The sequence below is a fragment of the Armigeres subalbatus genome, chromosome 3 (assembly GCF_024139115.2).
Source record: "Armigeres subalbatus isolate Guangzhou_Male chromosome 3, GZ_Asu_2, whole genome shotgun sequence".
NCBI lineage: Eukaryota > Metazoa > Arthropoda > Insecta > Diptera > Culicidae > Armigeres > Armigeres subalbatus.
The window spans coordinates 338,099,018-338,114,142 of NC_085141.1; the positions used below are offsets into that span (position 1 = coordinate 338,099,018).

Here is a 15,125-nt window from a genome sequence, read left to right on the forward strand (position 1 = left end):
TTAAGACATAATTTTTACCATTGAATATAATGGAATTTTGACAATAAAATCACATGAGAAATAATGGTTTTCCACGATAAAATGAATGGTAAATGGGACTTTTACAATAAAAAAGGGGGGTTGTTATGTATCTTTACAATAAAAAAATCGAAAATTTTCCATACAAAATTTTGAGCAAAACAATTGATTTTACGGTTCTTCAATGGGATGATTTCGAGCGACAAAATAATAGAAAACATTGTGTTTTAAATGTTTTCAATTACTGTTTCTATTGTTTTACAATAGAAATACAACAGGATTAAGAATACATTATACTCCAACATTACAATAAAAATACAATACAATTATTTGCTTTTACAAATTATTTTATTTTAAATCAGTTTAAACTTCATTTTCACTCATTTTACCTCGCTTTGCTGTCGGGACTTCCGAACCGAGCTTTCTTCCAAAGTTTTATCTGTCAAACTAATTGATGTGTTGCTTAGCGCATCGTTAGGCGAATCCAGCGCACTACTTTCGAAGTTGGGTAAGTTGCCTGTGTCTGGAGAAAAAATCCAACTTCGGTATAAAAAGCGTACTAACTTTGTTCCGGATAGACAATACATGTAGTTATAAACCTGTGAAAAATGTAAATTATAAAAGAATGTTAGTTTTATTATATTTTTTCTAATCGAGAAGAAAAGAAAAAATACCTGCATCAGTTCTTATTATATCCCGTTGGTGAGATTGGCCAAGCATCAGTATTTCATCATAAGCTTCATTTCTGTAAAGGAACAAGCATACATGTTACCAGGTATGTCATCAGGTATTATGACGATATTTTTGCCTTTCTCGTATACTAAGTATACGGTAAAGGCTATATGATCGCTCCAAAAACAAACTTTTTATAGAAGGCCCGGAGACCCATAGTGTTATATACCAATCGACTCAGTTCGACGAATCGAGGTGATGTCTGTGTGTGTGTGTGTGTGTGTGTGTGTGTGTGTGTGTGTGTGTGTGTGTGTGTGTGTGTGTGTGCGCAAAACTACTCAACAAAATGTCACTCATTTTTCGGGCACTTATCCTCAACCGATTTGCTCGCAACAAGTTGCATTCGACGCAGAATCCTGTCCCATTGTTTCCTATTTGAAATTGGCCAGATCGAACTATGGGATCGAGAGTTATGGCCAAAATACAAATTCATACGAAAAATCGCGTAAAAAATGTCACTCATTTTCGGACACTTATCCTCAACTGATTTGCTCGCAACAAGTTGCATTCGACGCAGAATCCTGTCCCATTGTTTCCTATTTGAAATTGGCCAGATCGGACTATGGGGTCGAAAGTTATGGCCAAAATACAAAATCCTACGAAAAAATCGCGTAAAAAATGTCACTCATTTTTCGGGCACTTATCCTCAACCGATTTGCTCACAACAAGTTGCATTCGACGCAGAATCCTGTCCCATTGTTTCCTATTTGAAACTGGCCAGATCGGACTATGATATCGAAAGTTATGGCCAAAATACAAATTCATACAAAAAAATCGCGTAAAAAATGTCACTCATTTTCGGACACTTATCCTCAACCGATTTGCTCGCAACAAGTTGCATTTGACGCAGAATCCTGCCTCATTATTTCCTATTTGAAATTGGCCAGATCTGACTATGGGATCGAGAGTTATGGCCAAAATACAAATTCATACGAAAATATTGCGTAAGAAATGTCACTCATTTTTCAGGCACTTATTCTCAACCGATTTGCTCGCAACAAACTGCATTCGACGCAAAATCCTTCCCCATTGTTTCCTATTGAAAATTGGACAGGTCAGACTATGGGATCGGAAGTTATGACCAAAATACCTTTTTTCATAAAAATCACAAAAAATGTCACCTATTTTTCGGACACCTAACCTTAATCGGATCGTACAATTGGGTCAAAAGTTATGGCGAAAATACTAATTTTAAGACTACAAAATAAAATGCCATTTTTTGCTCTTATACTCATCCGATTTGTTTGCAACAAATTGCGTTCGGCGAGAATTTTTTTTATGCATATAAACAAATATGAAAAAAAAAAAAAAAATCGGCATGGTTTAAAACGGAAGCATTTTTTCTCGCGTGTGACATTTTGTCTTGTTCAAATTTTGAAAATTGTTGGTGTACAAATATTAACTTCCGCGGGTAAGAATGGTCGACTTAACCCAACTTAACCTACACCCCCGAGGGAGACCATACGGCCCTGAAGGCGTCCGTTAGCCGATCGTGTTTTCTTCGGATCAACGAGATAGATCGTAATAGCTGACAATAGTGGTCAAGTGAAAATGGTAACAGCTCACTGGTCGGTGGGAAACTGGTAACCAGTGCCGCCGGCATCGCTGGAGATCTTTCAGGATTACCACCTCTCGGAAGCGAAGAGCTGCCAAGTCTTTAAATTGTGGGTAAAGTAGTCAGCTTGAGAAAATTATTTTGAGCTTTTTAGTGGAATATTTTCACTTGTCATAAGACAATTTTGTACGGTCCCATTTGGTTCCAACACTTGATTGTGCCTTGACAGATGCGTCTGTCGGTGGGGTCGTCTTCGGCGTCTCGAAGTCGAGTCAAGTACGAGACACTGAAGACGGCTTTACTGTTGGGGTCGAGGTACGTATCTGTCGGGGTACAGTTGAGTGGTGGAATTGAGTGGGATTGTGCAGACTCGTCTTATGACAAGTGAAGTTTTTATTGTTAATTCATTACCTTATTATAATTAATATTTTCAGAATATTTATTGATTTTATTATTCTTATCACATTCTTTACATTTGTTTCATTCCTATTTATTTAACACATAATGTCCATCACCTCTAATATAGTCATTTCAATTTTATCAAATTTCTTTTAAGTGTATATGAATTAAACTCTTTGAGCTCAAATAGAAAATTACATGGAATATTTTCATCATATGGCAGTGTATTCAACAGTATTTTCATAAAATGTATATTGTGTACAACAGCTAAAGGGTTATTTTTTACCAACGGAAATATCCAAACTCATTGTCTCCGTATTGATTCTCATATATTACATACATCGTAACGTTTTATTCAATTATTTTACTTTTTATAATCGTTTTACTCTTTCTAAACATGTTTATAATATTCGTAATACTTATTGCCGTACAAAACATGTAAAGTAAATAATATATGGTATGGGTTCTTTTACACTGTAGCAAAGGGTTTGTAGTATGTAGTAAACGTAGTATGATTCACCTGTGATTTTTAGCTCGTAATTTATTGATATTTTTGCCTTTCTCGTATACTAAGTATACGGTAAAGGCTATATGATCGCTCCAAAAACAAACTTTTTATAGAAGGCCCGGAGACCCATAGTGTTATATACCAATCGACTCAGTTCGACGAATTGAGGTGATGTCTGTGTGTGTGTGTGTGTGTGTGTGTGTGTGTGTGTGTGTGTATGTGTGTGTGTGTGTGTGCGCAAAACTACTAAAAAAAATGTCACTCATTTTTCGGGCACTTACCCTCAACCGATTTGCTCGCAACAAGTTGCATTCGACGCAGAATCCTGTCCCATTGTTTCCTATTTGAAATTGGCCAGATCGGACTATGGGATCAGAAGTTATGGCCAAAAACAAATTCATACGAAAAAATCGCGTAAAAAATGTCACTCATTTTTCGGGCACTTACCCTCAACCGATTTGCTCGCAACAAGTTGCATTCGACGCAGAATCCTGTCTCATTGTTTCCTATTTAAAATTGGCCAGATCGGACTATGGGATCGAAAGTTATGGCCAAAATACAAATTCATACGAAAAAATCGCGTAAAAAATGTCACTCATTTTTCGGGCACTTATCCTCAACCGATTTGCTTGCAACAAGTTGCATTCGACGCAGAATCCTGTCCCATTGTTTCTTATTTGAAATTGGCCAGATCGGACTTTGGAATCAGAAGTTATGGCCAAAATACAAATTCATACGAAAAAATCGCGTAAAAAATGTCACTCATTTTTCGGGCACTTACCCTCAACCGATTTGCTCGCAACAAGTTGCATTCGACGCAGAATCCTGTCCCATTGTTTCCTATTTGAAATTGGCCAGATCGGACTATGGAATCAGAAGTTATGGCCAAAATACAAATTCATACGAAAAAATCGCGTAAAAAATGTCACTCATTTTTCGGGCACTTACCCTCAACCGATTTGCTCGCAACAAGTTGCATTCGACGCAGAATCCTGTCCCATTGTTTCCTATTTGAAATTGGCCAGATCGAACTATGGGATCGAAAGTTATGACCAAAATACAAAATCATACGAAAAAATCGCGTAAAAAATGTCACTCATTTTTCGGGCACTTATCCTCAACCGATTTGCTCGCAACAAGTTGCATTCGACGCAGAATCCTGTCCCATTGTTTCCTATTTGAATTTGGCCAGATTGGACTATGAGATCGAAAGTTATGGCCAAAATACAAATACATACGAAAAAACGAACAGTGGGTAATGTCTGTGACATAACCGCTAAGTGGACGTAGGACTTGACTTGACCATGCCTTTAAGATACATAATATGTCCAAATTTCTCTCATCAACTATTTTGGAGAAATAATCGGTGTTGCATACCATTCCTTGGCAAAATCTTTTCATCAAACCGACACAGAAATCAAATCTACCTCGAACAAGAATCATCAAAAACAATTCAGGAAGTATCTGTCCGGTCACGGAATATTAGCCTCGACAGTGGTAACTTCACTTGTCATAAGACGAGTTAATACAATCCCATTGAATTCCACCACTTAATTGTATCTTGACAGATACGTATTTCGACCTCAAAGGTAAGGCCGTCTTCAGTGTCTCGTACTCGACTAGTCGAGTCAAGTACGAGACACTGAAGACGGCCTTACCTTTGAGGTCGAAATACGTATCTGTCAAGATACAATTAAGTGGTGGAATTCAATGGGATTGTATTAACTCGTCTTATGACAAGTGAAGACATTCCACTAAAAAGCTCAAAATAATTTTCTTATCAAAGTGGTAACTTTCCAACTGAAGGACTGCCTGAAATAAGCCACAAGTTGGCCCAGCAGGGGATGTTGGACCTCCTAATCCGTGCGATAGCGACTGAAGGAGAACATTATTTTTAACTCTTAGAGCCTTGAAAAAGGCTGTTTGCTTCGGCTAAGTCCAAAAAGTAAGAAAACGATCTTTTCAAATAACCGCGAATTTCTAGTGGTGGTATAAAAAAAGACTGAATGCTCTGCGAGCGAATGCACTTTTCTTTTATACCTTATTTTGAATCTTCTCTGCTTCCCAATTGGTGGGCCAATCAGCCAGTGTCTTGTATCCCGCTTCTTTGTCAGCCAAAGCGTCATCATCATCAACGCGTTCGAGAAGGGCTTCTTCTTTTTACGCTTGTTGCTCGCTGCTGGCGTCTATTTCCTAACGGGACTTTTCGCTTGATACAGGCCAATAAGCCGGGCAAGCGAGCTTGAAATTGCAGTTCAGGTGAGAAGTACGAGTTCTTTTCTGAGACAACATTGTTAGTAGTAGATGGAAGGAAACACCCGGACATGGGATTTCGGGTGATAAGATTTAGAATTAGTAACATGGGACGATCATTCAGTCACGTTCGCTTTGTGTGCGGTCAGTATCAAGCAATGTTTATCTAGATATTTCTTGATCAATGCCAAAAAATCCAACATTTGATGAAAAATCGATTGATAGTTTATTAATGTTTGAGCTGTTATCGGTGTTTTTTTTAATCCAAATATTCAAATATTATGTGAGAGATTTGGACATCTTATGTTTTTTTTAGGCATGGTCAAGCGAAGTCCTTCGTCCACTTCGCGGTTAAATCAGAAAAATTATCCACTGTTAGTTTTGATGCTATTTATGAAAATCACGCATAACATTTTATCACTAGAATATTGGATTTGGCACCCAAGTACAATTTCCATCACGAAGGGTATTGAAAGCTTTGATATTGATCTCTATTATTGGCTCTCTGAAGAACCGTTTGTTTTTTGGACATACATGCTGCATCATGTGGCTTTTCTTCAGCCTGTCTCGGCTCATCACCGATGCCGGCCGGTCTCGGCTCGACTCTGCTGCTGCTGCCGGTATCTGCTCAGCATTGCTGCATTGTCAGGTCTGTAGGGTGGACTGCTGCTGTACTGGCTAGGTTTCGGCTGATGATGGTGGCTTGATGACTTCATTCCCTGCCAAAAGGTGTGAGTGCTGTTCAATCGATGATGCGGTTGCTTCGCTTGTCCCGGTCAGAATGAAAGGAAAAAATCGCGTTGCGCTATTTTATGGCTTCTCGGCAGACCCAGCGGCTGCTCATTCGCTGGTGTCTGCACCAATGAGAACGTGGTAATGGAATGATGCAAGAATTATGCGGTACCCATATTTATAGATTCCCTTGATCTCAATGTTTTTCATTGAAAACAGTTTCATGCATATTGAAACAAGTTTTTCGGGTCTTATCAAGCATGGACATGAAAGGCATACTTGAAATCTGTCGATTGAGGGGCTTACCGCAGAAATTCGTCCATTGAGACGAACGCTATTAACGTTTAAAATCTTTCAACACAGCGTAACGCGGTCGATTTGAATATTTTGGAATGACACCCGGTATAGTAAAGAGAGACGTAAGTCCTACGTCAAAATCGCGTAAAAAATGTCACTCATTTTTCGGGCACATATCCTTAACCGATTTGCTCACAACAAGTTGCATTCGACGCAGTATGTCTCATATTTTCTTATTGAAAATTGGCCAGATCGGACTATGGGCTTAGATGTTATGGTCAAATTACTATTTATTGCGAAAAAGAGTTCGAAAAAGTCTAGCTCACTTTTTTAGCACTTAGACTTCATCTATTGACGCTCGCAACAGATTGCATTCGACGCAGAATCTTGTCCCATTGTTTTCTATTGAAAATTGGCTAGGTCGGACTATGGGATCGGAAATTATGGCTGAAACACCATTTTTGCCTTTTTCTACGAAAAGGCTGTATGTTCGCTCCAAAACCAAACTTTTACAGAAGGCCTGGAGACTCATAGTGTTATATACGTATAAGCTCGATGAACTGCGATGATGTCTCTGTGTGTGTGTGTGCGCGCACCAAAAGTGCGAAAAGTTTAGCTCACTTTTTTGGAACTTATCCTCAACCGATTTAATTCCAACTATAGATAGTAGAATTGATAGATGAGCGAAAGCATGGCTGAGTCGATTTTTCTGCCCGTGCACACGCACATATGACGTCACAGCCCTTAACGTTTCCATTGAAATCGTGACGTCATGCTCGTTTGGAGACACGTTTGACAGTTCGTTTGGAGACAGAGGATTTATCTTCACTCATCTATATATTCCACTATCTATAATTCCAACAAGTTTCATTCGACGCGGAATCCTGTCGTATTGTTTTCTATTGAAAATTTGGACCATGGGCACAGAAATTATGACCAAAATATACTATGTGTTATAAAAAAGCGAGTAAAAAAGTCTAGCTGACTTTTAATGGACTTACCCTCAACCGATTTACTCACAACAAATTGCATTAGATGCGGAATCCTGTTCTATTTAGAAAGTTGGCCAGACTGGACTATTACCTTTGAAATTATGGCCAAAATACTTTTTGCCTTTCTTGTGCAACAAAGTTGTACTGAAAGGCTATAATTTCTTTCCGAAAACGAATTATCGGATGCTTCCACACTGATACACTTCCCTTCCTCTTCATACGGGAGTTTGGTAGAAAGACGGTCATGAGATTTATATCATAACAAATATTGCCCTCCGCTCGCTTGATGGGAATGACATTTTCGTTTTCTTTTTGTGTAGTCGGAGCTTCAGTTCAATTTACATCCAAAAGTGATATCCTTAAAATATATGACTGGGTAAAATAAAACAGGGGTATGTACGTCAAAAAGATTGGAAAAGGAAATAAAATGTCGAAATTCTTATTAGCATATTGTAGATCAAGCTGAAAACCGAACTGAGGTTTCGCGACAATCGCATTTCTCGCATTTCCGGATGTTGCAACTGCATCGCGAGTAGTGCGCAACTGTGCCATAGTCGGGCACCACTCGCGATGCAGTCGCGACATCCGGGAATGGGACAAAATATGATTTTCGGTTTTCAACTGGATCTACAATATCTTTGCCATAAATAATCTGATTTTCATAGAACGGACAAAGAAATTTGTCTTTTTTACTCCTAGCTACTAGCTCATCTATTTTCAAGCACACACATTTTACGAAGGTCGAGAAAGGCACCATCACCGCTAGGTGGATTAATCTGGGTTTTTTATGAAAAAATCGATACAAAAAATTTTCCCTCATTTTTCAGGCACTTTTCCTCAACCGATTTGCTCGCATTAAATTGCATTCGACGCAGAATGTCTCATATTTTCTTGTTGAAAATTAGCCAGATCGGTCTATGGGCTTAGATGTTATGGTCAAATTACTATTTATTGTGAAAAAGAGTTCAAAAAAGTCTAGCTCACTTTCTTAGCATTTAGACTTCATCTATTCCCCAAGCAACACAACTTCAACAAATCTGGTTGCAGTAACCATATTGTGACTGAATCCGGTCATATATAAGTTACTGTGATTGATGTGCAATATGTGTGCTTCTCAGGTCTTTTGCAACAGATTGCATTCGACGCAGAATCTTGTCCCATGGTTTCCTATAGAAACTTGGCCGGATCGTACAATTGGGTCAAAAGTTATGGCGAAAATACTAATTTTAAAACTACTAAATAAAGTGCCATTATGCTCATCCGATTTGTTTGCAACAAATTGCGTTTGGCGAGAATTTTTTTTATGCATATAAACAAATATGAAAAATAAGACCAATCCACATATTGGTGTTATTTGAAATGTTTCCAAACCTTTTGAACGAACGAGAAAGGCACCATCACCGCTAGGTGGATTAATCTGGGTTTTTTTTATTTATTTTTTGTTCGGGATGAACCACTGCGTCCATTATGTACATTGAACTTTTGTAGTATAAGATTACGATTACCGGTGGTGAATATGAGCCGTTTGCCAGCCCAGTATCATTACTTGACACTTTACCGGTCGCTACTAAACGCACTAGACCAAATTTGTCAGCGCGATAACACCGCTGCTATTTGATGAACTACCAAATGTCAAACGTTACCGGTACGGAATGCAGCCCCCAAAATGATAACCGAAAATAGTAACCGATGCGAAAAAGTTTGACTAATCTTAAATGACAACACGGCGAGTGTGATCAAAATACTCGCGCTCAGGCCCAGTAATGATGCACTAACGCGCTCTAACACTTTAGATACTTACCACGGTACAGAAGCCATAGTGATCTACCGTTGCCCAACACCAGAAACTGTAATGAAAAAGACACTTTTTGCACCATACAGTTTTAATAATACCATCTCTTCGCTTATTATAAACAAAACTGTACACGCTCAAATGAATCCAGCCATTCTCCGAGTAAAATGATAAGCAAAAGTTTTTGTTCCCTTTAATTTTTTTGAATTCCAATGTTTATTGCTTAACATTTCTAGACTTGCAATATGAAAATATATTACTTGAGAATCGGTATAACATTTTTATTCATTTTATAAGCAAAGCTATTGTAATTTCATTGTTTTCAATTGATATTTCAACAACTATAATAAATCCATGAAATATTCCAAAATTATATTAATTCAATTACATTAGACGAATTTCCAGATCATCCAAACCGAAAACTTTCATAATTTGTTTAGTTTTTGGATGTGCAATACCAAACATAAGCGAACAATAAAAATATAATAGAATGTATTGGTAACATTTAAATATATTGTTATGTTAATGTAAGTACAATAAAGATCTTTTACAACCGTGAACATTTTACAATAAGCGTACAATAGTTTATATTGTTTACCACACAATCTATTGTATTTTAATGGGTTATGTCATTCAAGTTACTGTAAATTTTTATCCGGGAGGCTTATTTCTGAAATAAAATCAAAATCGTCAATAACTTACAGTCACTCTCAAAATTGAGCGTACAGCATGGATTAGATGAATATATTCGAAAATTCCAAAGGAAATTTGATTGTTGGCTCGGTTGTTTTTAATGCATTTTAATATTCATCCCTTCCTTCAATGTATGCATACATAAAATTGTTGAAATTTTTTCTCTAAAGTTCATTTATTTGAAAATAATCTCAAAATATGCCTATTAGATGTGACAAAATTGAGCGTACAGCTAATGTTTTTCTATAAAATTTCTTATTATAAACACGATTAATGTATTTTAATATTGTTTTTTCATGATTATATTTATGATTATAAACATCCGCTACTTAAACATTCAATGTTTTGAAATTAAACCATGTTTTAATCAAAATGGCGAACAAGTAAGATGTATAAACAATGCTATTTAACAATTCAATGCTGCTGGGCAAAATAGATGCTTTAAGATATGGATTTCACCGGCATCGTGTCTTATGTATGATAGATAATCGAAATCGAACGAGACATACGATTAATTTGGGAAAATTCAGTCGGTAAATGATGAAAACAGATGAAAACATACAAAGAAAACGACAAATGTTGGGAAAGGCATATTTCAAATTAAGTATAACTTTATTTAAAAGTCGATGTATAGGTAGCTTATAAGCTCAGGACACTCATTAATAATAATATTAATAAAAGAGCAGCACACGGATACATTATAAGATGTCATTTTATATTTGAAGACTCAGTCACCCTAGAAACAAATTTGGTTGAATCATTTAAATTTACCAATATATCATTAAATAAGCTGCCGAACTTTTAAAAAAGTTTATTTTTACTCGCCACATGGAAATCATCCAATTGTATCCCTTATGGTAACAGATCGTGGAGTTTAATTCAAATTTAATTATGAAATTACGATTTTAAGCTATCTTTTCAATATTCAATCAGAAGTGCTCTACGGGGTTGAAAAGCTGTTTTTATGTTCGGTACCTTAACATGCACCTTGTACTTTTAGAATTTGACTGTGAATGATTGGATTAAATAATATTACTCTTAATGATAGACCTGAGACAATAATCGAGCTTTAAAACAAATTTAAGTTAAAGACATACCAAATTTGAATTATGTCATTCCTAACATTTGTCGTTTTCTCTGTATGTTTACACATGTTTTCATCATTTACCGACTGAATTTTTCCAAATTAATCGTATGTCTCGCTCGATTTCGATTATCTATCATATATAAGATAATACGCGGGTGAAACATACAAATTAAAGCATTTATTTTGCTCAGAGGTATTGAATTTTTAAATAGCAATGTTCTTACCTCTCATTTGTTCGCCATTTTGACCAAAACATTGAATGTTTAAATAGCGGATGTTTATTATTATAAATATGATCATGAAAAAACAATATTAAAATACATTAACCGTGTTTATAATAAGAAATTTTATAGAAAAACATTAGCTGTACGCTCAATTTTGTCACATCTAATAGGCGTATTTTGAGATTATTTTCAAATAAATAAACTTTAGAGAAAAAATTTCAACAATTTTATGTACGCATACATTGAAGGAAGGGTACGCATACATTGAATATTGAAATGCATCAAAAACAACCCAGCCAACCATTTAATTTCCTTTGAAATTTTCGAATGTAGTCAACTAATCCATACTGTACGCTCAATTTTGAGAGTGACTGTACATGGGACTTACTATGCGAATCCTGGCAGTATTAAAGTCACCCTTACAATTTCGTGTTTCTTGAGTCTCACTGAGTACATGCATTTTGTTATTAATACGGCAAAATTAGCTTATGTCTGTAGATAACGCAGTGTTTCAACTTGCCCCGATACGCGGGGCAAGATGAAACGATGCATATAAAACAATAATTTAATTATACAAAATATTTATAAAAAAGTTTGTTAGGGTTACTTATTTTTTATGTATAATCTTTAGCCCGAACTAGCAAACACCGCAAACGGAATCAAAATATATCAAAGGGTAATTTTTTAACAGCACTTTGAATTTCAACTTTGAAAAAACCGTTTCAACTTGCCCCGGAGTACCTTAGAGAAAAACACTAATCTACGGAGTGCTAATTGGGGGAACGTTATGTTAACGGATCCTTCTTTAGAGGTTATGTTTACCTTCAACTCAGGAATCGTTTGGCCAACGAATCCTGCGTTTTTATTCGTTGCCTTTTTCAAAAAAAAATTCTTTGCCGCATTCAACCTTCTTCGAGCCATCGTTTGGCACACTATTTAACAATTATACTATTTAACATTTATAATATTTAACTTTTAGATGAAATAATAGAATCACTGTAAAACTTCGATGGCAATATGACATGTGATCAACCGAAAAATCTCGAAAAATATAGAGTAATAGGGATGCCTATTATTTTTTCATTATCGAATAGGTTTAAAATTACAAGATCGATTACCTTTATTTTTTTTAATCGATGAAATAAAATTTGGTATGATTTAAGATCGGACAAGAGAATTGAGCAAGCCTTAGTTCAACTACCTTAGTTCAACTCACTTGGCCGAAAAAAAAATTGTGGCCTTATCACGCCCTATGTCCTCGGAAGGTGGGAAGGGTCGACTTTGCGCCTGCTTCCCTCTGCACGACTGGTATCAAGAATGATGATGCCGCGTGCACCTTTCTGCGATAGGGCCTATTTGCCAGCACACAAAGGGACTTGCCGACGCGGTGCCTACGCCTGCCCCAGCCTTGACGAGGACCCCTTTCCGTCTTCGGGCTCGAAACCCGCCCGGTTGACCGACGCCGCGAAAGCGACGATACCATGTTGTTCTTCGCGCGGCCACTTGTTCGATAAAAGGATCGAGTTCGACCACAGAGCATGACCACCGGTATGACCCATGAAGCCGACTCCGATTCCTTGGACCACCTCTTATTTGCGCCTGAACTAGCCATCCTTGAGTCCACGCGCCACCTTCTGTGTAGCTTCGAGACGATTTGGGCGATAGTCGATAAAACGGCGTTCCAGCCAACTTCATCTTTACACATCCTCCGAACTAGGTTGTCCGGGGTAGTGTCCAGACCACTTGTGGCAAGCATGTGGTCACGCATTGCGCGAAAACGTGGGCACACGAACAACACATGTTCCGCCATTTCCTCTAAGCCTGCGCACACCAAACACTCGGGCGAGGCCGAGCAAGCCAGCTGCGTTACCTGCACTGTGATTTTGCAGCACGCCTCAACGCCGGGCACATCGAACCCCCAATGGGGTGCTTGCTGTTCACAGCTTTGCTGGAACAAATCAAACAATTGGGAGGGTTCGTGCAGCATTGTGCCTTATGTCCCTCCAATCCGCAGCGTCGGCAGAGATTACTTCTGTCAGGGCCTTTGCAGTCCCATTGCTTGTGCCCCGGTTCCAGGCACTTGAAGCAAACTTCGGGTTGCTCGTATATGCCCACAGGGCACACAGGGTCTTTAACCCTTAGATTCGCCTACGTCGTGAGTGCCCTCACCTTGACCGTCTCGCCTAGGATTTCCTCCGCCAACTTCTTGTAGGCGACGCCCTTTTGCGAGACGCCCCGCTTCTGCTCGAGGATCATCTCGCCCATCCGGGTACGTCTTATTCGACGTACGTCGGAATCGAGTTCACCTAGCTTGACGTCATTCCTCATCGCCTTCAAGACGTCCGAGTACTTAGCCTCGTCCGTCTTGATGACTAGGGCATACCATACCCTAGACTTCTTGCTACCCTCATTCGCCTGGGCCTTTTATTTCGGCCCTTGACGTCTTCGGTTTCCTCTTGTTCTTAACCAGGTTCCAGGAGGCGTCATTCCCCTCTATTTCCCTGTTCTGGGGCGGCTGAGAGTTCTCAGCCTGCCGTAACCCATTACCACCGTCTTTCCTGGGTGAAAGGACCTTTCCAGGCGAAAACTTGTGTGCGTTTGTGCGTGCGCGGGTATGTGCAAATTATTGAATTCGCAGCACTAAACCGAAGTCGCGGCTTGCTCATGCGACGCAACTTTTCTTATGCGAACTAACTGTCAATGAGAATTGTCAACTACAGTGATGACATACCAGCCGTAAACATTGTACAGTAGCAGTAATCTCAATATTAGGAAATTATTCGCATAAAAGTGAAATTAAATACTTATTCATATTTGATAAACTCATACTAAGACTTATTGTCATGAGTAACCTAATGATAAGTAACATTCGCCATAAGCATGCTAGCTCAAATACAGTGTATCATGCTCTGTATGGACACTATTTTTTGGGAATTTCCAGAAAGGATCTAGCAGTAATTTATGGTAAAGCTCTCTCAACTATATGTGAATGGATTTCTAAGTTTGAACGGAACGGGTATTTTACCCGTGAACAGCGTGAACGGGTATATACAAAAATTGGTGCGGGTATGCGACAATGGATAGTGGATTTATATCGGAAAGAACCATAGTACTGGAAGAGGCAAAGCAGAAGTTTCAGTTCCACTTCCACCAATCCATCAGTGTTTCTTCAATTTGGGTGATTCTACACGATGCTGGATTTTCATGGAAATTTATCAATCGACGAGCAACACAGATCCGTAATGACGAAATCATCCGTTTTCACAAAGAAATGCTATCCATTCCGTGGGACATATACAACCTCTTCTTCTTAGATGAGGTTGCATTCGACAACCGGGATATGCTCAGAAATAAGGGATATGGAGTAGTTGAACAGAAAATAATCTATCGTGGAGAGTTTTGTCGCAAACCTCGAGTATCCTTTCTTTGTTTTCTAGGACTGAACGGGATTCTTGGGAGTTTCTGGGCAGACGGAACTTTCAATAGAATAAAATTCTTCGACTGCTGCAAGAAATTTGCTTTGAACAATTCACAAGTACAGCAATATCCTGGGTTCTACTCTGTTTGGATTATGGATGGAGCAAGAATTCACTGTGATTCAAACATTATTCGATATTTGCGCTCTATCGGGATTATTCCGATGTTTCTTCCGCCGTATTGTCCATTTTCAACCCAATAGAGATCGCTTTTGGGCTCATAAAGCGATGCCTAAGGAAATATCACACCGAAAATACTCCTATTTTGCGAGATGTTTGCAAAATCATTGATGAATTCAAAATATTTCCGGCAAAAAGCATATTTGAACATTGCGGTTACTACTCGGGGGGTTATTACTTGGATTAA

The 15,125-nt window shown here is 38.2% G+C and overlaps 1 long non-coding RNA gene and 1 pseudogene across 1 annotated transcript; one reads left to right on the plus strand and one right to left on the minus strand.

Moving 5' to 3' along the window:
* Positions 1-434: 434 nt before the first annotated feature.
* LOC134223808 (uncharacterized) lies at positions 435-9,409 on the minus strand. The gene is made up of 3 exons (XR_009982729.1): positions 9,288-9,409; positions 693-763; positions 435-617 (listed from the first exon to the last, which is right to left on the minus strand). It is a non-coding gene; the product is annotated as an uncharacterized LOC134223808 (long non-coding RNA).
* Positions 9,410-14,125: 4,716 nt separating this feature from the next.
* LOC134222768 (uncharacterized) lies at positions 14,126-15,125 on the plus strand (annotated as a pseudogene).